At 38.2% G+C, this 21291-nt stretch overlaps 6 non-coding genes and 7 pseudogenes across 6 annotated transcripts; all 13 read right to left on the minus strand.

Moving 5' to 3' along the window:
* Positions 1–14744: 14744 nt before the first annotated feature.
* LOC129417409 (5S ribosomal RNA) lies at positions 14745–14863 on the minus strand (annotated as a pseudogene).
* A 129-nt stretch (positions 14864–14992) lies between these two features.
* LOC129416985 (5S ribosomal RNA) lies at positions 14993–15111 on the minus strand. Its single transcript, XR_012366477.1, has one exon. It is a non-coding gene; the product is annotated as a 5S ribosomal RNA (ribosomal RNA).
* A 129-nt stretch (positions 15112–15240) lies between these two features.
* On the minus strand, positions 15241–15359 carry LOC129414278 (5S ribosomal RNA). The gene has a single exon (XR_008634306.2). It is a non-coding gene; the product is annotated as a 5S ribosomal RNA (ribosomal RNA).
* Positions 15360–15491: 132 nt separating this feature from the next.
* On the minus strand, positions 15492–15610 carry LOC129415511 (5S ribosomal RNA; annotated as a pseudogene).
* A 3481-nt stretch (positions 15611–19091) lies between these two features.
* LOC141359712 (5S ribosomal RNA) lies at positions 19092–19210 on the minus strand. Its single transcript, XR_012366193.1, has one exon. It is a non-coding gene; the product is annotated as a 5S ribosomal RNA (ribosomal RNA).
* Positions 19211–19354: 144 nt separating this feature from the next.
* On the minus strand, positions 19355–19473 carry LOC141360900 (5S ribosomal RNA; annotated as a pseudogene).
* A 129-nt stretch (positions 19474–19602) lies between these two features.
* LOC141360581 (5S ribosomal RNA) lies at positions 19603–19721 on the minus strand (annotated as a pseudogene).
* A 144-nt stretch (positions 19722–19865) lies between these two features.
* LOC141360902 (5S ribosomal RNA) lies at positions 19866–19984 on the minus strand (annotated as a pseudogene).
* Positions 19985–20136: 152 nt separating this feature from the next.
* LOC141359966 (5S ribosomal RNA) lies at positions 20137–20255 on the minus strand. Its single transcript, XR_012366466.1, has one exon. It is a non-coding gene; the product is annotated as a 5S ribosomal RNA (ribosomal RNA).
* A 143-nt stretch (positions 20256–20398) lies between these two features.
* LOC141360777 (5S ribosomal RNA) lies at positions 20399–20517 on the minus strand (annotated as a pseudogene).
* Positions 20518–20646: 129 nt separating this feature from the next.
* Positions 20647–20765, minus strand: LOC129414322 (5S ribosomal RNA). The gene has a single exon (XR_008634324.1). It is a non-coding gene; the product is annotated as a 5S ribosomal RNA (ribosomal RNA).
* Positions 20766–20909: 144 nt separating this feature from the next.
* On the minus strand, positions 20910–21028 carry LOC129414327 (5S ribosomal RNA). The gene has a single exon (XR_008634325.2). It is a non-coding gene; the product is annotated as a 5S ribosomal RNA (ribosomal RNA).
* Positions 21029–21157: 129 nt separating this feature from the next.
* On the minus strand, positions 21158–21276 carry LOC129415947 (5S ribosomal RNA; annotated as a pseudogene).
* Positions 21277–21291: the final 15 nt, after the last annotated feature.

Raw genomic sequence — 21291 nt, forward strand, 5'->3', positions numbered from 1 at the left:
GAAAGTTCTCTCCGCCATCACGCTGTTCAAACCAAAACACCTATGAATTCAGGCGGATGCACGTGATAGGGGGATGGGGATCTGTGGCACGTGCAGGTACTGTGATTGACAGGCAGATTTTACACAGCCCTGCGCTGATTGGACCAAATGAACCAGCCTGCGCTGATTGGACCAAATGAACCGGGAGCGGTGGATTTTTGCAAAACAAATAACAGGCTCCAGGTGGAGCTAGAAGCGCGGGTTTTTTCTTAAACAGTCTAATTTATGTTGTTCTATCGGAGCATAGTGTTGGTTTCAGTGAATATGATCAAAAAATATGATCAAATAAGTTGCCGACCGCAGCTTTAAGATTAGTTCAGTCGAGAATGTATATGTATTATATTTAAATCTGCAGTCGATTAGTAAAGATAGCGCCTGTTTGAACGTTTGCCTGGTGATATTCGGTACGAATGAGAACCAAAGCATGAGCGGACGTCAGTGTTCACTCGCCCCGCTGACCACCGCCCTCTCTGGGCTACATCTCTGACAGGGATTCCCTGGCTCTCATGTTGGCCTTGTTTGTTTATGATCGTCAAAATGAGATCAAATCATCAGTATTTGGTGTCATGATCAAACTATTACTTGTTTTTTTATTCATATTTAGTGTCTTTTGTGTTGTTATTGTATATTAATAAAACTATACTTGTATAACGTTACTATTGCTTTCTCATTTATTCTTAACGCGATACGAGCCCTCGATTATTATTATTAAACTTTGTTCTTGTCAGTACTATATAAAACGTTTTTTTATAAGTGTCAGAGAGATGTTTTTGCATGCTGCTTATAAAGATATCAATGGCGATATCTCATAACATGTTTTAATAGTCACATCACGATAAAGTAAATGATCAATGTCCACATTTAAAAGCTGCGATGCTTACCTGCAGTTCCACGGTGTTTTCGCGTTCTGATAAGAGGTATAGCTCCAGAAAAAAACGAATGTTTATATTCCTCTTTCCAAGTGTTAATCGTCCACACGATGTGACAAGACATTACTCCCATTAACTTTAACGTAACATCCAAGAGCGCTGATCTTTGACGGAATAATAACTTCCGATTGGGGATTCACAGACTGATTTATGAGCTAGTGAACTAATGAGACACACCGAGAGTGTTTAAAAACAGGGCGTCTGTGTTTTTCCATTCAGATATGAGCCTGTTTAGAGGACCTCCATTCACTAGGTGGTGGAATGATGTGTTACCAAATATTCGATAAAAACTTTACCTTGACATTAAAACGTGTGTATAACAATGTTTATTCTTTGAAATGTAATAATTTTTACTAACCTTTTAAAATAAAAGAGAAGAGTTGAGAGAGTTGAGAGTTTGGTGCTGCTCTTTGTTGACTGATGATGCGTCACGGTTGCCACGACAACTCAGCTCTCATCTAGAACTTAATGCAGAAACACTCAACATCAATATATATGGCAAAAAATAAATGTCTCTGGCCAAATATATGTTTTAAATACATGCTAAATACATTTTGTAAAAAGCAAAGCTTAATTTAATATTTTTTATTTGAATAAATATTTAGTTTAAACCTTCTTATATAAAATGTATTTCAGGGGCAATTTTACAACCTATACAGCAAAAATAAAAATTCCTGGCCAAAATATAAAGGTTTTATAAAATGTATAAGTATGTTTAAAATATAAAATTATAAGTTTATTTTTGCAGTTAAAATATAATAAATTTTAACATTTTCAAAACTTTTCTCCCATGCCATGTGAATATAAATGTTTTAAAAATACATTTATTTTTGAATTACATTTCAAAATATACAAAATATATATATGAAGAGTTTCGTTGCAAAACGAGATAACCACTGTTTTTTAATTGTTCAGAAATCTCGTTTTTTGGTTGTGCATTGCAATTCATTTCAATGCAACTGCAGTTAGTTTGTTTTGATTTAAACCTTCATAACTTAAAAAAATAAAACTAAGTAGCACCATAAAACAAAATAATAACATGATAACATAATTATAAACATGTTTTGACAAAAATGTTAAAAAATGGATTCATCTCGTTTTGCAACGAAACTCTTCATATATATATATATATATATATATATATATATATATATATATATATATATATATATATATATATATATATATATATATATATATATATATATATATATATTATGAAGAGCTTTTTTCCAAAACGCTATAAATCCATTTCAATAGTTTTCAGAAAAAGTAAATTTTTTACCTAGACCCACACATTTTGTGAATATTCAATTTATTCTGTTAAAATTGTTTTTTTTGCTCAGTCTGAACATGTTGAATAATGACTATTAAATCAAACAACAATATTGTTGATTATAAATTGAAAGTTTATTTTATTTTTTTTCAAAACGCTATAAATCCATCCATTCTTTCCATAAATTTATGTTTTTTTCTTTAAAAAACAAAAAACACAAATAAGAGAACATCCAACATATACTCAGGGACTCTTCATACTATAAATGAATAAGTAAATTATTCAGATTGTGATATACATTGGAGCCAGTATGAAATAAACAGAATTACACATAACCAACTTGCTATTACTCCCTCCACCATTTCAGTTTTCTCCTTAGCAGGGCGGTAGGAACCTCTTTTGCTCAATATTTCACATCTCTCTCTCTCTCTCTCTCGTCTACACACAGTTGTATTAACCTCACACGCACACACAGCGAGCTCCCCTCGATCTCTCAATGACATACCATGTAACAACGCGCTCATAATGTCCAATCCAAAAAGCACAACTTTACAGATGTCCCTGCATTGTTCACAAGCCACATTTTGTACTTTTGCACTACACACAATCTTCAATAGCACCTTATCATGGTCAATGTATCAAACGCCAGTCTGTCTATCAGCAGGCTATCGAACTATTCAGTACTTTTCATGTTACGTTAGCTCAGTGCTTCTCAATTATTTTCTGTCACGCCCCCCCTAGGAAGAGGTAAACATTTCGCGCCCCCCCCCAACTCTCCGCCGTGACTGTAAATAGTATAATTTGCCTATAAAATTACACATCTGCTAAACATTGTATCCTTATTAACATTGAGAAAACACAAAAAGAAAACACAAAAAAAGAAATATCGATCAACTTACAACAAAGAATAACTTTATTAACATTGTTTTTTAGTCTGTAACAGAAAAGACTTAAAATGCATCAATTTGCCTGAAATAAAAAAAATCAATCCTTATGTAAAGTATAATATTTTTTGACCATTTGATACTGAAAAATTAAATATAATCAATAAATAACACAAGCGGTTTACAGCGTGATTGGGGTGTAATGTCTTTAAAAATCACTTCCTGAAAAAGTATTTTCCCTGGGGTCTCGCGCGCCCCCCCTGGTGTCGCTTCGAGCCCCCCCTGGGGGTCCCGCCCCACTATTTGAGAAGCACTGCGTTAGCTGGTTTCTTCACAGGAAAAAACTTTATCGCGAACGTACAAAACGGTATTAAACGAGCCAGTTCTGAAACGAAAGTTGTACATACCAAACACTTTGATGAAGATCGCCTTGCAAACGGGTACATTCTCTGGATGATGTATTAACATGACATTAATCCTCATTTTGAGTAACGAATGAACATAAACAAACATCTGTTCAGAGCACCGCCATTGGATTGCATCGAATGCTCATCGAAATCTGATTGGTCGACAGGATAAATCGCGTTTAGGCTAAAAATAGGCTCCGGTGCTTATCGCTTTTGGAAAAGAATGGCATCTTGTACCTACATTTTAACAAGGAAATGTAGTGATTTGGCATAAAACGTTCATGGAGCAGTGAATAGGTTCAGTACACAGCCAAATGACATGACAAAGTCATTTTTTTTAAAAAATGGCGTTTATCGCGTTTTGGAAAAGAGCTCTTCATATATATATATATAATGGTGAAAAATATATTTTTGTAAATATATTCCAAAATATATTTCAGCAAAGTGTTGCCAAATTTCCAAGAAAAAATTTACTTTGACTTTTATAGGCGGGTTGCTGGTTTACAAACATTACAGGGTGCGCGCGCATCTAGGAGGCAGAAAGCCCGATTGGTGAGCTGGTCCGCTACTGCAACAACCTTAATTATTGAAGCATTCTTTATTGTTTGTATATAAATAAAACTTGATTTTAGTTGGATCTGTTTTTCTGTCTTTATTTTTGCAGTGTTACTGTGATACATGTATGAATTATAATGTTGGCTAGTAACGTAAGTCGCATCTATTGGTATGTTAACATCAGGCACCCGGCACTGGCTCCATTGGTACTATTATCCACGCAACAACTCCTCGGCATTTTGACTTACAGACACAGTTACTAGCGTACAACACAAGGCACGGCTCTTCTTTCTGCCTCTCGGTTGCGCATGCAAACAGTTATGACGTCGCCGAGCAACCCATCTATAAGTATTTTGCAGTTGAAAACATAATACATTTTAAGATATTCAAAACTTGTCTCACATGCAATATAAATATAAATGCCTTAAAAATAAATTTATTTTTTAAATTAAACTTCAAAATATACAATATATCGTTGCTGTCTGATGAAAACCACGTATGTCCATTTTGCCGATTTTGAGATTTTTCAACGGATTGAATGTCCAGGTTCATTTCCGTATACAGTATGCTTCACATATCTAAATGGCCAATAAAAAGTTGTGAAATCATGTCATCTGATTTTCACGTATATCCATTTGGTGTTAAAGCTGTCAATCACGCCGTGTATCTCCCGCCCTGTGGAAGCATTTCGCCGGTCTCGTGAAGTTTCATCGAAGCTCAGGACTGGATAGCTGAATAAACACAGCCTGGTGAAACGATTCACGCATTTACATGCGTACTTTTACCCTGCAGATCGGATCACAGATCGGAGTACACAACCCCCTTCAATACGATCCAAATTTGCATCCGATCGTCCGTATTGATTAAGGTGTTTACATGAAGGCTTTTCAATACAATCGAGCCATCAATATGATTACAAACGGATTATTTGGTTGCATGTAAACGTACCTACTGACTTTCCTTCATCGAGGTAAACATTTCCCCCCTGACGCCAGACGTACGTCTAGGAGTGACAACATTACGATAGGACTGTGCAAACAAAGTATCTGTTTAGCATTACCATGTCAGTGTATTGATTCATTGTCCCTTCATAGTTTGCAAGATACAGTTAATAAATGTATAATTAATATTAAATAAACTAAGCGTATTTAATAAACCAAGAGGTAGGCTATTTAATAAACTGAGCGTATTCATCTGTCAATATGAAACGCGACTTGGCCATTCTAATTAATGAAAGGAAGAACGCGTATCGACCACTGTTACTGTAAAATATGCACGTATGTCCATTTAAACTAAATTTTGGTCAAATGTGGATTATATCATTACACTGACAAGAATATGGTTACATGTAAAGATGCCGTACCAAGTATGACAACGCTACATTCAACTGCTTTTGAAATACGATGTTTTTTTCACTTCCTGAAAAATAACCGTTTTGGACATACGTGAGTTTCATCGGGCAGCGACGATATAAGAAAAACTGTTATAGAAAAACTGTATTGCATGCACCATGAACTAACATGAATAACTGTATTGACATTAACTAACATTAACAAGAATTAATACATGCTGAAAAACTATGTTGTTGATTGTTTGTTTATGTTAGTTAATGGATTTACTAATGTTAATGTTAAAATGTTACCAAATATTCGATAAAAACTTAAGTTTGACATTAAAGCGTGTGAATTACAATGTTTTTTCTTTGAAATGTAATAATTTTTACCAACCTTTTACAATAAAAGACAAGAGTTGAGAGAGATGAGAGTTTGGTGCTGCTCTTTGTTGACTGATGATGCGTCACGGTTGCCACGACAACTCAGCTCTCATCTAGAACTTAATGCAGAAACACTCAATATACAATATAAAAATACAACATAATTCACTATATCACTGGTTTCATTGTCAATAGGATAAAGTCTCTTTTCTTAAACATTTTTCCTGAAACTTTATAACTCAATATTCTGATTATCCAATAGGACTTGAAAGGTGTGTCCCAAATTGCACACTTATGCACTATTCTAATAATATTCAAATAAATAAAACAGAAACCAATTTTAATCTTTCTTACCCTCTTCCTCTTCTGGTGACTCCATGCTAGAGCCACACCGGTTAGCTCTGGTAATGTGGCAGGCCACTAGAAACATGTTATTGGGTTTTTTAAAAGCAAAAATAGACAAAACATAACTATACAGAAATAGCCAAAATAGAAATAACATTGAAAATTACCAAAGTATTTTTTATCAAGACAGACAGACAGACAGACAGACAGACAGACAGACAAAAAGACAAAAAGACGGAAACACGAATGGACTGACGGATGGACGGACAGACAGACAGACAGACAGACAGACACACAGAAATACTGATGACAGAAAGACAGACAGAAAGACAGAAACACGGATGCACTGACGGACGAACGGACAGACAGACAGACAGACAGACAGACAGATGGACGGACAGAAACACGGATGGACTGACGGACGGAAAGACAGACGGAAAGGCAGAAAAACAGATGGATGGACCGAAGGAAGGACTGATGGACGAAGAGATAGACAGACAGACAGATAGATAGCCAGACGGACAGACGGATAGATAGACAGACAGACAGACAGACAGACGGACAGACAGACAGACAGATGGACAGACGGACAGAGGGATAGGCCGAGTAGATGGACAGACGGACCGAGGGATAGACAGATAGATGGATTTTCCACATACCCTTCATTATTGTTGCACCAGAGGCTCCAACAGCTGTGGTCACCCACTGTCGATCCTGTAGCGTCTTCTTCGCAGATCTTTGAGTCAGTATGTCAGTCATGCTAGAGACTCACGTCACTGTGATTGCCATCATGGAGTACCACAGCTGAGCCTGTAGCTTCTTCTTTACAGATCTTTTTAGTCGGTATGTCAGTTGTGCTAGAGACTCATGTCATTGTGGGCACCATCCTGGAACACCACGACCGAGCCTGTAGGGTCTTCTTCACAGATATATTTAGTCTGTATTTCAGTTGTGCTAGAGACTCCTGTCACCGTGGCTGCTTTCATGGAGTACCACGGCTGAGCCTGTAGCGTATTTTTTGTGCATTGCTTTAATCTGCACATAAATCCTGCTAGAGACTTCTGTCACCGTGGCCGCCGTCATGGATTACCGCGGCCGAGTGTCTAGCATCTTTTTTTGTGCATTGTTTTAATCTGCATGTTTAGTTGTGCTAGCGACTAACCGCGGCCGAGCCGTGGCTGAGCCTCTTGCATCTTTTTTGTGCATTGCTTTAATCTGCATGTTAGTCGTGCTAAAGACTCTTGCATCACCGTCGGCACCAAACCGGACCACTGTGGCCGAGCCTCTAGCATCTTTTTTGTGCATTGCTTTAATCTGCATGTTAGTCGTGCTAGAGACTCTTGCATCACCGTTGCCGCCAAACCGGACCACCGCGGCCGAGCCTCTAGCATCTTTTTTTATGCATTGCTTTAATGTGCATGTTAGTCATGATAGATAGATAAATAGATAGATAGATAGAAAACTAAGGGGCTTAGCTAGAGTGGCTGGGCTAGGCCCAACCTTTGAAGGATAGGGAATGCTACCTTACATCTGGTGCCTCTAGTGGCTACAAAGGGGAGAAAAGTGCACCTCTTTCACTACACTTGTTGACTATTTAAGGCTTCCCAGGTGGAACCCACAGACAAGGCACTTCCCTGAGCACGCAGCCAAGAGCGCTGGGCCGTCTGCCCTCCCCACCTCGACTGCTCAACAGTCACGCCTCTAACACAGGCGAGCCACACTCAAAAGTGTCACCCACCAACTGGCACAGCCACTAGGGCCTTTATGTCAGTTGGCACGGTTAGCGATTGGAGTGCCCGATGGCAGAGGCCACACTGCACATTGCTGCCTAAGGTCAGTTCAGCGTACAAGCCATGTGGAGAACTCACCATGGAGAAGCCTTTGATTCATCTAACAAGTGTTAGCTTACAAAGAAACACAGGGGCTTATCGACGCTGCACCAGTTACATCGTAAACAAATCACTAAGAATGGGACTTATTGGGCTGGATTATAATCATAGTAAAAAATTGTAGAGAAGAACAATTGTTAGACACTTAAGACTGACTGCTAGTGTTAGTACTGGGTAGTACGCTTTAAACTGACTTTACAGACAATAGATAGATAGATAGAGAGATAGATAGATTTTCCACATCCTTAAGCCATGCCTCTCTGAAATGCGTTGATTTTGTCTGCGGTGTGAAAGTGATTTTTATAAACGTAGTGCATCCAACTATTATAAACGCTATATCAGATTGTTTTTAGCATGTATCCTAATACAGAATGTCTTATATTTATGTTTGAGTATTGTTGGGTTTTAATATTGTTGTAATGTTGTTTATGTTTTGTTTCAATTCAATTAGCCTATTACGAAGACAGACTGTAAAGTTGTAATGGATTGAAGGTCAGCATGATGGGAGAAATAGAGAATGTCAGACATCATTTTCGAGTTTAATTTAAGTTTAGCTTGCGAATTTCATTTCATATAATTTGTCTTTTAATTTTAATCAATGTTTTCTTGATAAGTTTTGTGAATATAAATAAATAAGAACATTAAAAGAAACCCAGGGCAACTTATTGATGTGTTACAAATACAAATGTTGTAGGGGGGTGCTAGAACAATATAAGACTTTCACAAACACATTTTTGAAGGTTTCAAAATATTGTCTGGTATCGTTTACCTGCAAAATAATCCTCATTTCCAATATGCGCTAAAGGTACAGTAAGCTATTATTAGAGTAATAAGTTATTTTACCCTTTTATGCTTATGCCCAGTGTGTGTTAATGGTCACGTTTCATGTGTTTATGGTCGTGTATAGTGTTAACGAAGATATTTTTTGAAATGCCAGTATAGGCGAGGGTCATTATCATTTTAAAATGCCTTTTTAAAACACAGATGCTTTCTAATGTAAACATGGCCTGTATAGCCCTTACTGTGGGTTCAAATTTAGCCATCATTCTGCACCACAGAAAATAATTTACCTTGTGTCAATGGACGTTGCAGGCAGAGGTCATGTTAACCAGACATTTGCATTTGTGATTGTAATTTGTTGTATTGATTACTTTGATACATTTTTATGTATTTGTACTTTTCAGCCAAGGTTTAAACATGATAAACAAAGTCTTCAATCAGTGGATTATAAAATTATGTGATTATAAACAGGGTTGCCAGATCTGATGGACATTCAAAATGAGTCCAAACAGGTTAAAATGAGTATTACATGTTGGGTTTTTTGAAGTAATTTATATATTTAATGTGTTTCTATTAGGGATGCATAACGATTAATCGCAATTAATCTATAGCAGAATAAAAGTTTTTGTTTAGATCAGTAATTCTCAAAGTGTGGTCCCCCCCAGTGGTCCGCCAAAAGATGACCTAAACTAGGCAAGTGTTTATACAATCTTCACTTATTTTAGAAGATTTTTAATGCACTTGCAAAACTGTGATATCAGTTCTTGCCATTCTGTTTTAATAACGTAAAAATGGATCGGTGGCTAAACCAAAGAGGAGTCAAAAGAAAGATCAAGCGTCAACTGAAAGCAGCTAAAATCCACAGATCTATTAGTTTTGCAATGTACTAGTTTTTGTTTCATGTGTAAAATCCCTGTAATTTCAGTGATTTTTTTTCATAGACTTTCATAGACTTCATATACCCACCACCTCAGTTTTAAACTAAGGGCCCTTTGGAATGACATTAATGGGACCTAGGCTGTTATATATGTTTAATTGCAGTTTTTTTTCATATGTGCAGTTTGTTGTTCATATTAAGCTGTAACTCATTTCACATTTACTTGTTCAAATGAAATAAAATTTATATAATAATTTCTGAACATAGCATTGCATTTGTGTTTAAAAAATTAGTTTTTGACTTGAAACAGTTGCATATTAAACTTAAATTTAGCTTATCCTTCCTATTTTGTTGTTTTTTGGGGGCGTGTTAGAGTGGGATTCTGTTAGGTGGTCCTCAGAAAAAAATTGAAGGATAAAGTGGTCCTTGGGCTGAAATAGATTTAGATCATATATGTGTGTGTACTGTGTATAATGACTTTGTATAGATAAATGCATACACATGCATGTATATATTTAAGAACTGTTTACATCTGTATATTTACCGGTACCATATGTATAATTTATATTATATATAAATACTTCATATATAAATATATTTTTTCTTAAAATTATACATACATGTGTGCATTATTATACACAGTTCACACATATATATGATATAAACAAAAACTTTTATTCTGCTATAGATTAATCACGATTAATCGTTATGCATCCCTAGTTTCTTCTTTAAGAGCTCGGTGTTGAACTTCATTGGACTTTTTTTAGCCTAAACTGTCAAATGTGACCACTTAACTAACCAATAAACTTCAGTCTTACTAAGTCTTCTTTGTGTGTTTGCAGTGATGTTTATTAACATGTATAAAATACTGATAAAACTATAAAACTGCACACTTACCTTTATAATGAGAGTCAAACAGGGCGGCAAAAAGGTCCCCGGTTCGAGCCCCGGCTAAGTCAGGTGGCCTTTCTGTGTGGGGTTTGCATGTTCTGCCGGTGTCAGCGTGGGTTTACGGTTTTTACTTATTAGTTTTTCTCAGTCTCTTTGGACCATTTCTCAGATTAGAAATTAATTTTCAAAACATTTTGTTCAACCTCTACATCATCAAGTCAGTTGTGCACAACATAAAAGCAATTTTTCGTTGTTTTGAACAAATTGCAAATGCTTTAATACAATCATGCAGATTATTATACAATTGTCCAATATACAATTTCGCCATTAAAAATGGTAAAAAGGTGAATTCATCACAGTTTACATCAGAAAATACTGACACTTATAATTGTGTAGGTACACTTGGTATATTGACAACATTTTCTCTAAACATTTTTACTCTCTTGTTCATGAACAATGACACGCGGATTTGCTATTTTGATGGCACTAACATGTTCACTGACGTAAAAATGTACTTTTAAGAGATGAACTAAGGATTTTGAACAAGTTACAGGCTTTTGCAGGACATCCATAATGTTGTGCAGTACAGATTGTTCTGAGAAATGCACGCATACATTTTAAGCTCCAAAGCAACTGAGAAAAACTGTAATTAATGCACCATGAACTGACATGAATAACTGTATTGACATTAACTAACATTAACAAGAATTAATACATGCTGAAAAACTAGATTGTTGATTTGTTTGTTCATGTTAGTTAATGGATTTACTAATGTTAATGTTAAAGTGTTACCAAATATTCGAAAAAAAACTTTACTCTGACATTAAAGCGCGTGAATTACATAATTTTTACTAACCTTTTACAATAAAAGAGACGAGTTGAGAGAGTTGAGAGTTTGGTGCTGCTCTTTGTTGACTGATGATGCGTCACGGTTGTCACGGCAACTCGGCTCTCATCTAGAACTTAATGCAGAAACACTCAACATCAATATACAATAAAAATACAACATAATTCACTATATCACTGGTTTCTATGGAAGTAAATCTGTGGCGTTGGATTTTGAATTCTAATTTTTAGCACTGAATTTTTTTACATCGAATTTTTAACACTGAATTTTATTTTGCATTTAAATCAGACTTTGAATTTTAAAAGCCATCGAATTTCTAGCACTGTTTTTTGCATATGACATTTTTTCAATGTTTAAAAAAAATTCAGTGTAAAAAAATCAATGTCTCAAAAGATTCAGTGTAAAAACATTCAATGTTTCAAAAAATTCAGAGCAAAATAATTCAACGTCTCAAAAAATTCAGTGTAAAAATATTCAGAGTCAACATCCGGGGAAGCAAGGAGAAGCAATCGATCCCTGTATCAAATCATTCAACATCCAGCCAATCATTTACGCTGCACTGGTCATGGGACGCCGAAACCCAGGCAAAGGGTTTATTTGCATTAACATACGAAATCTCGCATTTTTAACATCTGGCAGATCGTATCATCAGTATATCGGGACACAGCGCGTTTACATTTATCAACATCAAAGTGGCTTCTGTATCTCGATGTGTGATCGATCCCGTGCGGGGAGACGCGCTGGATGAATAGCTGTCAATCACAAATGGCTACAACTGGCTTTAACCATATGATTTAGGGTTGTCGCGGTAACCGCACTGTCCAATTGTACAGTTCTACTGAGAAGCAAACAGCAGAGAATAACTAGCAACCCCAACAACCGTGATTAACATTTTAAGCTTTATATTTTTAGCTTTAAAGGTTTTATCTCTGTTTATCTGCAGCGTCCGCATCGCAGACTTTACCTGAACTTGACTTTCACACATGCTTTTTATCAACAACAAAATCCATGTGAAACATTAGGATGACCATCACGACTCCACTGTTTTAGTCTGCCTTAATAACGGGCTTTTAGGCTCTGTCTGAACTTATACGTTTTTGTTCTTCAAAATTCTTGTGCTACAAATGAAATTACCCACTATTTGTCTCCTTGAAAATTCTTTTCTCTTTTCATTTCTTTCTCTCCATACATCAATTAAATTTTTTTCTTCCATCAACCCTTTTAGCTCTTTTCTCCCTGTATCTGTCTTTAAAACCATACCTTCTGCCATGTCCAATTTACTAAAAACAACATTAAAATCCCCCATAACAATAATTTCCTTATATTTCCTTAAAAGTTCCCGTAAGCCCTTAAAGTATTCCCTCTTCTTCATCTCTTCTGGTGGTGCATGCACATTTACCACAAGTGTTTTTTTTCCTTCATATTTCATTTCAAACGCTATGCATTTCCCAACTTCATCCTTATATACAACTTTACATTCTATATCTCTGTTTTCTCTTATTAACACCGCAACTCCTCTTCCAATTTTATCATCACCATTGTTATATAAAATCTGTCCTTCCATTTTTTTCTTATTTCACTTATATGCACATCTTTCCAGTTAGTTTCTTGTAACATAATCACATCCTCTTTTTTACACATTTCCTTAACTTTTTCAAATTTCCTTATATCTCTTAACCCTCTTACATTAAAGGTAACCATTCTTAAGATCATTACACAAATTAAGGTCCTTAAAAGGCCATTCCCAAAGTCCATCTTTTCATCCAATCTCCTCCAAATCCTTTACCTGCTCCTCTAGGTCCATATTTTGTTGCTCACTTTTTAAAGTCACTCTTTTTCTAGCTAATTCAATGTTCGGTATTACCTTTATGGGTCTTCTCCTTTTGCTTGATTTAGCTGAATTGTCTTCTTCTACATTTTCCGCTTCCATTTCAATTTCCACGTTTTGCTCCTTGTTCTTTTGTTTTTCTCTGTCTAATTCACTTTCCCGGTTCACTGTCATGTCCATTTGTGTCCAGTTTTCATCCTCTTGTTGTATTTGTTCACCCCGTTTATTCCCATCGTCCGTCTGTTCATTACTACCTTTGTTTTCTGTAGTTTCCCTTATCTCCTTTCCTTGGTTTTCGTCTTCTTGCTCATTTGCTGCGTCTCTTTCATGCACCTGCTCCTCTTCTTCCTCTTCTTCCTGCTCTTGCCCCATCCAGCATTCACATTTGGTAAGGACCTCTCAGCAATCCGGGCACTTAACTGCATTACAGTTCCTTGCAAAGTGACCTTTCTCATCACATTTAAAACACTTGAAATCAGTCTTTTACCACATGGTCCGGGCTCATACACAGTCGACAGGTTTTCACCTGGTGACTTTGCATCACCCGGAAGTATTGTGGCCCCTCTGCTGTCTCTATTTTTGTGCTGTACGGCAGTGATGCCACGTCTCTCAGTAACCTTGCTTTAAAAAAGCGCGTGCCATCCTCTACGTTTGTGCCTGTATATACCCTCCTTTTAATCAGGGAAATAGGGATTACTCTCCATTGTTCCAGTTTAACTAAAATGTCCTCATCATCAATGTAGGCAGGCAGATGCATAAAAGACACAACATAGTCCCTGTTATGAAGACTTTTAACCTCAAAAGTCATACCTTTAATGTCCAGTCCATCCAATAAAGCTCCAGTGTCCTCTTCACATTCAAGGGTGACTTCATATTCGTAAGAATGCTTTGGTCTCACCGCTAGAATCTTTCCATCTCCGATCTTCTCCGTCACTGCTCTTATTATATCCATTGCTTTCACCTCCTTTTCATCTCTTAAATCCACTGTTATTGTTGCTTCCTTTTTGTAAATCCTTTTGGTGTTCTCCGTTGTTGTTTCTTTCCCCTGTCCATGTCCATCTCTTTGTTGTTTGCCAGGTCCATGGTCATTTCGCCATCGTGATTCTCCAGCCATTGCAATGTCCGTTAACGTTTGTCCATCCATTAAAAATGAAGAGCACGCAAACAAAGTATTTAATTCCTCCCAAACAGCAAACGCTGTTGGGAGGATTAAGCTTAACAAAAAAACCCTATAAACCAAAAAAAACCTGATTCTAACATAAAACAAAAGAAAAACACGTTTGGTGAGCCTTCCTCACAATCTACTGCCAACTCACTTCCTGGCACGTACCAAGTCAGGCGTGCTCAGGGTGGTGTGGCTGTAAGCGAGCGCTGACTCGATTCGAGAGCCACTTCAAGACTATTGTGGCAACGCCATGCCATCGGCGAACGCTTACAGAAAGGATGCATTTATGGAAAAAAATTATATGAATAAATAATTAAATGCTTACAGCACCTGGTATTCCCAGGCGGTCTTCCATCCAAAAACTAACCAGGCCCGACCCTGCTAGGCTTCCGAGATCAGACGAGAGCGGGCGTGCTCAGGGTGGTGTGGCCGTAAGCGAGCGCTGATTCGATTCGAGAGCCACTTCAAGACTAATGTGGCAAAGCCATGCCATCGGCGAACGCTTACAGAAAGGATGCATTTATGGAAAAAAATTATATGAATACATAATTAAATAAATAATTAAATGCTTACAGCACCTGGTATTCCCAGGTGGTCTCCCATCCAAGTACTAACCAGGCCCGACCCTGCTTGGCTTCCGAGATCAGACGAGAGCGGGCGTGCTCAGGGTGGTGTGGCCGTAATCGAGCAATGACTCGATTCGAGAGCCACTTCAAGACTAATGTGGCAACGCCATGCCATCGGCGAACGCTTACAGAAACGATGCATTTCTGGAAAAAAATTATATGAATAAATAATTAAATAAATAATTAAAAGCTTACAGCACCTGGTATTCCCAGGCGGTCTCCCATCCAAGTACTAACCAGGCCCGACCCTGCTTGGCTTCCGAGATCAGACGAGAGCGGGCGTGCTCAGGGTGATGTGACCGTAAGCGAGCAATGATTCGATTCGAGAGCCACTTCAAGACTAATGTGGCAACGCCATGCCATCGGCGAACGCTTACAGAAAGGATGCATTTATGGAAAAAATTATGTGAATAAATAATTATATGAATAAATAATGAAATGCTTACAGCACCTGGTATTCCCAGGCGGTCTTCCATCCAAGTACTAACCAGGCCCGACCCTACGTGGCTTCCGAGATCAGACGAGAGAAGGCGTGCCCAGGGTGGTGTGGCCGTAAGCGAGCGCTGATTCGATTCGAGAGCCACTTCAAGACTAATGTGGCAACGCCATGCCATGGGCGAACGCTTACAGAAAGGATGCATTTATGGAAAAAATTATATGAATAAATAATTAAATAAATAAATAATTAATTAAATAAATGATTAAATAAATGATTAAATGCTTACAGCACCTGGTATTCCCAGGCGGTCTCCCATCCAGGTACTAACCAGGCCCGACCATGCTTGGCTTCCGAGATCATACGAGAGCAGGCGTGGTGTGGCCGTAAGCGAGCGCAGACTCGATTCGAGAGCCACTTCAAGACTAATGTGGCAACGCCATGCCTTTGTCTTCCTTTTCTACTTTTGTTTCAATTATTTTATACAGTTCTTCACTTTCATCTAGCTCCCCTTCCATTGTAAATAATTTCTCGTAATACCTTTTCATCTCTTCTAGTATTTCTGCACTGTTCGTTGCTTCTTCTCCATTTTCCTTTTTGACAGCTTTTATCATTTCAGCTTTTCCCTTCCTTTTTTCTAAGTTAAAGAAAAATTTTGTACATTTTTCGCCTTCCACTATATATCGGGCTTTACTTCTTAAACGTGCTCCTTCATATTTTTCCTCTTCTAAATCTTTAAGTTTGCCTTCCAAATCTTTTATCTTTGTCATATCTTTCTCCTTCTGGTTTAACTCATTTTCTAAGTTCTTTCTTGTTTCTTTTTCTGTATACCTTTTACATTTCTCTATCAATCTGCAAAAATGTATAGTGTGACTTTTAATTTAAAAAAATTCATTTTCCCACCACATTCTTTTATCTTCTACATACATTTCATTCATTTTTTCCTTTTCTATCAGCTCTTTTATGTCTTGAACGTAGCTATCTCTTTTTAACACCTCAGCATTTAAAACCCACACCCCCGGCCCCCTTTTAATCATGCTCCAATCAATTTGCATTAATAATGGTTTGTGGTCTCTTAAACTTTTTCCTCATATCTCACATTAGTCATAAAGCATTCTATAGTTTGTGAACACAATATATAATCTATTCTCGTTTGACACAAAAAATTGCCCACCATTTGCCTTCTAGAATATTTTCTTCTTTTTTCATTTCTTTCCCTCCACACATCAACCATATTGTTGTTTTCGATTAATAATTTCAACTCTTTTCTTCCCGTATCCGTTTTAAACACCATTCCATCAGCCATGTCCAACTTGCTTAAAACAGTATTAAAATCACCCAATAAAATAACATTCTTGTGCTTCGTTAAAAATATCCTTAAGTTTTTAAAAAAGTCTCTCTTTGTCCTCTCTTCAGTAGGCGCATGGACATTTATCACAGTTATTTTGTTGTCATCGTGTACCATTTCGATAGCCAAGCATTTCCCGACATCATCTTTGTAAACAACTTTACAAGAAACATTTGCATTTCCTCTTATTAAAAAGGCCACCCCTCTGCCATATCTCTTATCATCATTACTGTAAATTATTTGTCCATCCCATCTTTTCCTTATTTCACAAATATGCTTTTCCCTCCAGTTCGTTTCTTGCAATATTATTACATCAACATTTAAAAACATCTGTTTCACCTTTTCAAACTTGTTAAAATCTGAAAGTCCTCTGGCATTAAAACTGGCCAGACTTAAAACCATAAAAAATAAACAAATAAAAACTTTCATAAAACCAATATCTTAGCTTATGTCCTCCAAACCCTTTAATAGTTCAAATCTATTCTTAGAATAGACTTTATTAGCGTTCCTTTTCTTTCTTTCTTTTAAGCTTGGTTTTACCTTAGTTTGGCGTTTTCTAAAACCGAGCCTCGATGTTTCTGCAGCGTTTCCTTCTCCATCGTTGTTTAAATCCTCCTCTGCATCAGAAATGTTCTCAAAGGCACTAGTGATGTTCATTGGTGAACAAGTTCCTTCTACCAGACTGTCTTGTGAACGTTGGTCTCTCTGCTCTTCCAGGCTATTGCCTTTTGTTCATCTAGTTTTTGTTCATCAAGGTCGTTCTCTGCAATCACATTGATGATATTTTGCATCTCAGTCTCTTCCCCTTGTTTTAGTTGGTCATTTTGCTTTTCCTCTCTCTCCCCCAGTGCCAAATCATTGTCGTTGCTTGCCATTTGTTTCTCTGCTGGTTCTGACCTGTCTTCTTTCTCCTGTTCGTCCACATTATGTCGTTCACGCACCTGCCCGTGCGCATGAGCCTCTTCATCCTCAAACCAGCACTCACACTTGTTTAACACCTTTTTGCAGTCTGGGCACTTAACTGTATTACAATCCCTAGCGAAATGTCCTCTCTCCTCGCACTTAAAACACTTAAAATCTGGACAGTCTTTCAAGACGTGATCAGGGCTCATGCACAACCGACAGGTTTTAATCTGATGGCTGTGCATCACCCTAAAATATTGAAGGCCTTCAGCTGTTTCCAGTCTAGTGCTGTACGGGAGAGACACGACCTCTCTAGGAAAACAGGATTTTACAAATCTTGTGCCATCTTCAATCATCGTACCCAGATAGACACGTCTTTTAATATCCGAAATTGGGGTAACACCCCACCCTTCCAATTTATTCAAAATTTCACGATCATCAATGTACGCGGGCATGTGCATGAACGACACAACATAATCTCTGTTTTGCAGTCTTTTGACTTCACACAATGTCTCTTTTATCATTAAACCATCGACCAAAAGTTCAACATCTTCCACATTCTCTAAAGTAACTTCATATTGTTTATTTTGCTTGGGTCTTACTGCCAAGATATTACCTTTCCCAATCTTTTCCGTTACAGCTTTTATTATGTCTTCTCCTCTCGCATTCACGTTGCAGATATCCACAGTCACAGTTGCTTCTTTTAGGTAGTCCTTCTTTTCGTAGTTTTCCCTTTGTTTCTTATTCATATCTTTGCCATCTCGTTGCCTTTTATCCATTCCATGATCGTTTGTTAAACTTGTTTCTTCAGCCAAATTCGAGTTCATTTCCATGTGTCTCTCCTCCATTACTGTTTGTTCCTCATCCGTGGTGTTTCCTTCTCGTCGTCTTTTTTCAGTTCCATTTTCGTTTGTTAATCGTGTTTCTCCCGCCAAGTCCAAGTTCTTTGCCATGTGTCCGTCCTCCATAACCAAACCAATAAGTGAAAAGGTGAATGCAAACCAGAAAAAAAAGAATCCCCCCAAACAGCATATGCTGCCTGGGAGGATAAAACCAAAAAATTGATAAAACAAAAAAACTTTAAACAAAAACCTTATCTATTCTCTACTAAATAAAACACAAATAACAAAATGTGTGGTGAGCCTTCCTCACCAAACTACTGCCAACTCACTTCCTGGAACGTACCAACTAACGGGCGTGCTCAGGGTGGTGTGGCAGTAAGCGAGCACTGATTCGATTCGAGAGCCACTTCAAGACTAATGTGGCAACGCCATGCCATCGGCGAACGCTTACAGAAAGGATGCATTTATGGAAAAAAATTATATGAATAAATAATTAAATAAAAAATTAAATTCTTACAGCACCTGGTATTCCCAGGCGGTCTCCCATCCAAGTACTAACCAGGCCCGACCCTGCTTGGCTTCCGAGATCAGACGAGAGCGGGCGTGCTCAGGGTGGTGTGGCCGTAAGAGAGCGCTGACTTGATTCGAGAGCCACTTCAAGACTAATGTGGCAACGCCATGCCATCGGTGAACGCTTACAGAAAGGATGCATTTATGGAAAAAAATTATATGAATAAATAATTAAATAAAAATTAATTAAATAAATAATTAAATGCTTACAGCACCTGGTATTCCCAGGCAGTCTTCCATCCAAGTACTAACCAGGCCCGACCCTGCTTGGCTTCCGAGATCAGACGAGAGCGGGAGTGCTCAGGGTAGTGTGTCCGTAAGCGAGCGCTGACTCGATTCGAGAGCCACTTCAAGACCAATGTGGCAACGCCATGCCATCGGTGAACGCTTACAGAAAGGATGCAATTATGGGAAAAAATTATGTCACTAAATAATTTAATGAATAATTAAATGCTTACAGCACCTGGTATTCCCAGGCGGTCTCCCATCCAAGTACTAACCAGGCCCGACCCTGCTTGGCTTCCGAGATTAGACGAGAGCGGGCGTGCTCAGGGTGGTGTGGCCATAAGCGAGCGCTGACTCGATTCGAGAGCCACTTCAAGACTAATGTGGCAACGCCATGCCATCGGCGAACGCTTATAGAAAGGATGCATTTATGGAAAAAATTATATGAATAAATAATTAAATAATTAATTAATTAAATAAATAATTAAATGCTTACAGCACCTGGTATTCCCAGGCGATCTCCCATCCAAGTACTAACCAGGTCCGCCCCTGCTTGGCTTCCGAGATCAGACGAGAGCGGGCGTGCTCAGGGTGGTGTGGCCTTAAGCGAGCGCTGACTCGATTCGAGAGCCACTTAAAGACTAATGTGGCAACGCCATGCCATCGGCGAACGTTTACAGAAAGGATGCATTTATGGAAAAAAGTATATAAATAAATAAATAATTATTTAATTAAATAAATAATTAAATTAATAATTAAATGCTTACAGCACCTGGTATTCCCAGGCGGTCTCCCATCCAAGTACTAACCAGGCCCGACCCTGCTTGGCTTCCGAGATCAGACGAGAGCGGGCGTGCTCAGGGTGGTGTGGCCGTAAGAGAGCGCTGACTTGATTCGAGAGCCACTTCAAGACTAATGTGGCAACGCCATGCCATCGGTGAACGCTTACAGAAAGGATGCATTTATGGAAAAAATTATATGAATAAATAATTAAATAAAAATTAATTAAATAAATAATTAAATGCTTACAGCACCTGGTATTCCCAGGCAGTCTTCCATCCAAGTACTAACCAGGCCCGACCCTGCTTGGCTTCCGAGATCAGACGAGAGCGGGAGTGCTCAGGGTAGTGTGGCCATAAGCGAGCGCTGACTCGATTCGAGAGCCACTTCAAGACCAATGTGGCAACGCCATGCCATCGGTGAACGCTTACAGAAAGGATGCAATTATGGAAAAAAATTATGTCACTAAATAATTTAATGAATAATTAAATGCTTACAGCACCTGGTATTCCCAGGCGGTCTCCCATCCAAGTACTAACCAGGCCCGACCCTGCTTGGCTTCCGAGATCAGACGAGAGCGGGCGTGCTCAGGGTGGTGTGGCCGTAAGCGAGCGCTGACTCGATTCGAGAGCCACTTCAAGACTAATGTGGCAACGCCATGCCATCGGCGAACGCTTATAGAAAGGATGCATTTATGGAAAAAATTATATGAATAAATAATTAAATAATTAATTAATTAAATAAATAATTAAATGCTTACAGCACCTGGTATTCCCAGGCGGTCTCCCATCCAAGTACTAACCAGGCCCGACCATGCTTGGCTTCCGAGATCAGACGAGAGCGGGCGTACTCAGGGTGGTGTGGCCGTAAGCGAGCGCTGACTCGATTCGAGAGCCACTTCAAGACTAATGTGGCAACGCCATGCCATCGGCGAACGCTTACAGAAAGGATGCATTTATGGAAAAAAATTATATGAATAAATAATTAAATGAATAATTAAATGCGTGCAGCACCTGGTATTCCCAGGCGGTCTCCCACCCAAGTACTAACCAGGCCCGACCCTGCTTGGCTTCCGAGATCAGACGAGAGCGGGCGTGCTCAGGGTGGTGTGGCCGTAAGCGAGCGCTGACTCGAT

The sequence above is a fragment of the Misgurnus anguillicaudatus genome, chromosome 23, assembly GCF_027580225.2.
Source record: "Misgurnus anguillicaudatus chromosome 23, ASM2758022v2, whole genome shotgun sequence".
NCBI classification, from domain to species: domain Eukaryota; kingdom Metazoa; phylum Chordata; class Actinopteri; order Cypriniformes; family Cobitidae; genus Misgurnus; species Misgurnus anguillicaudatus.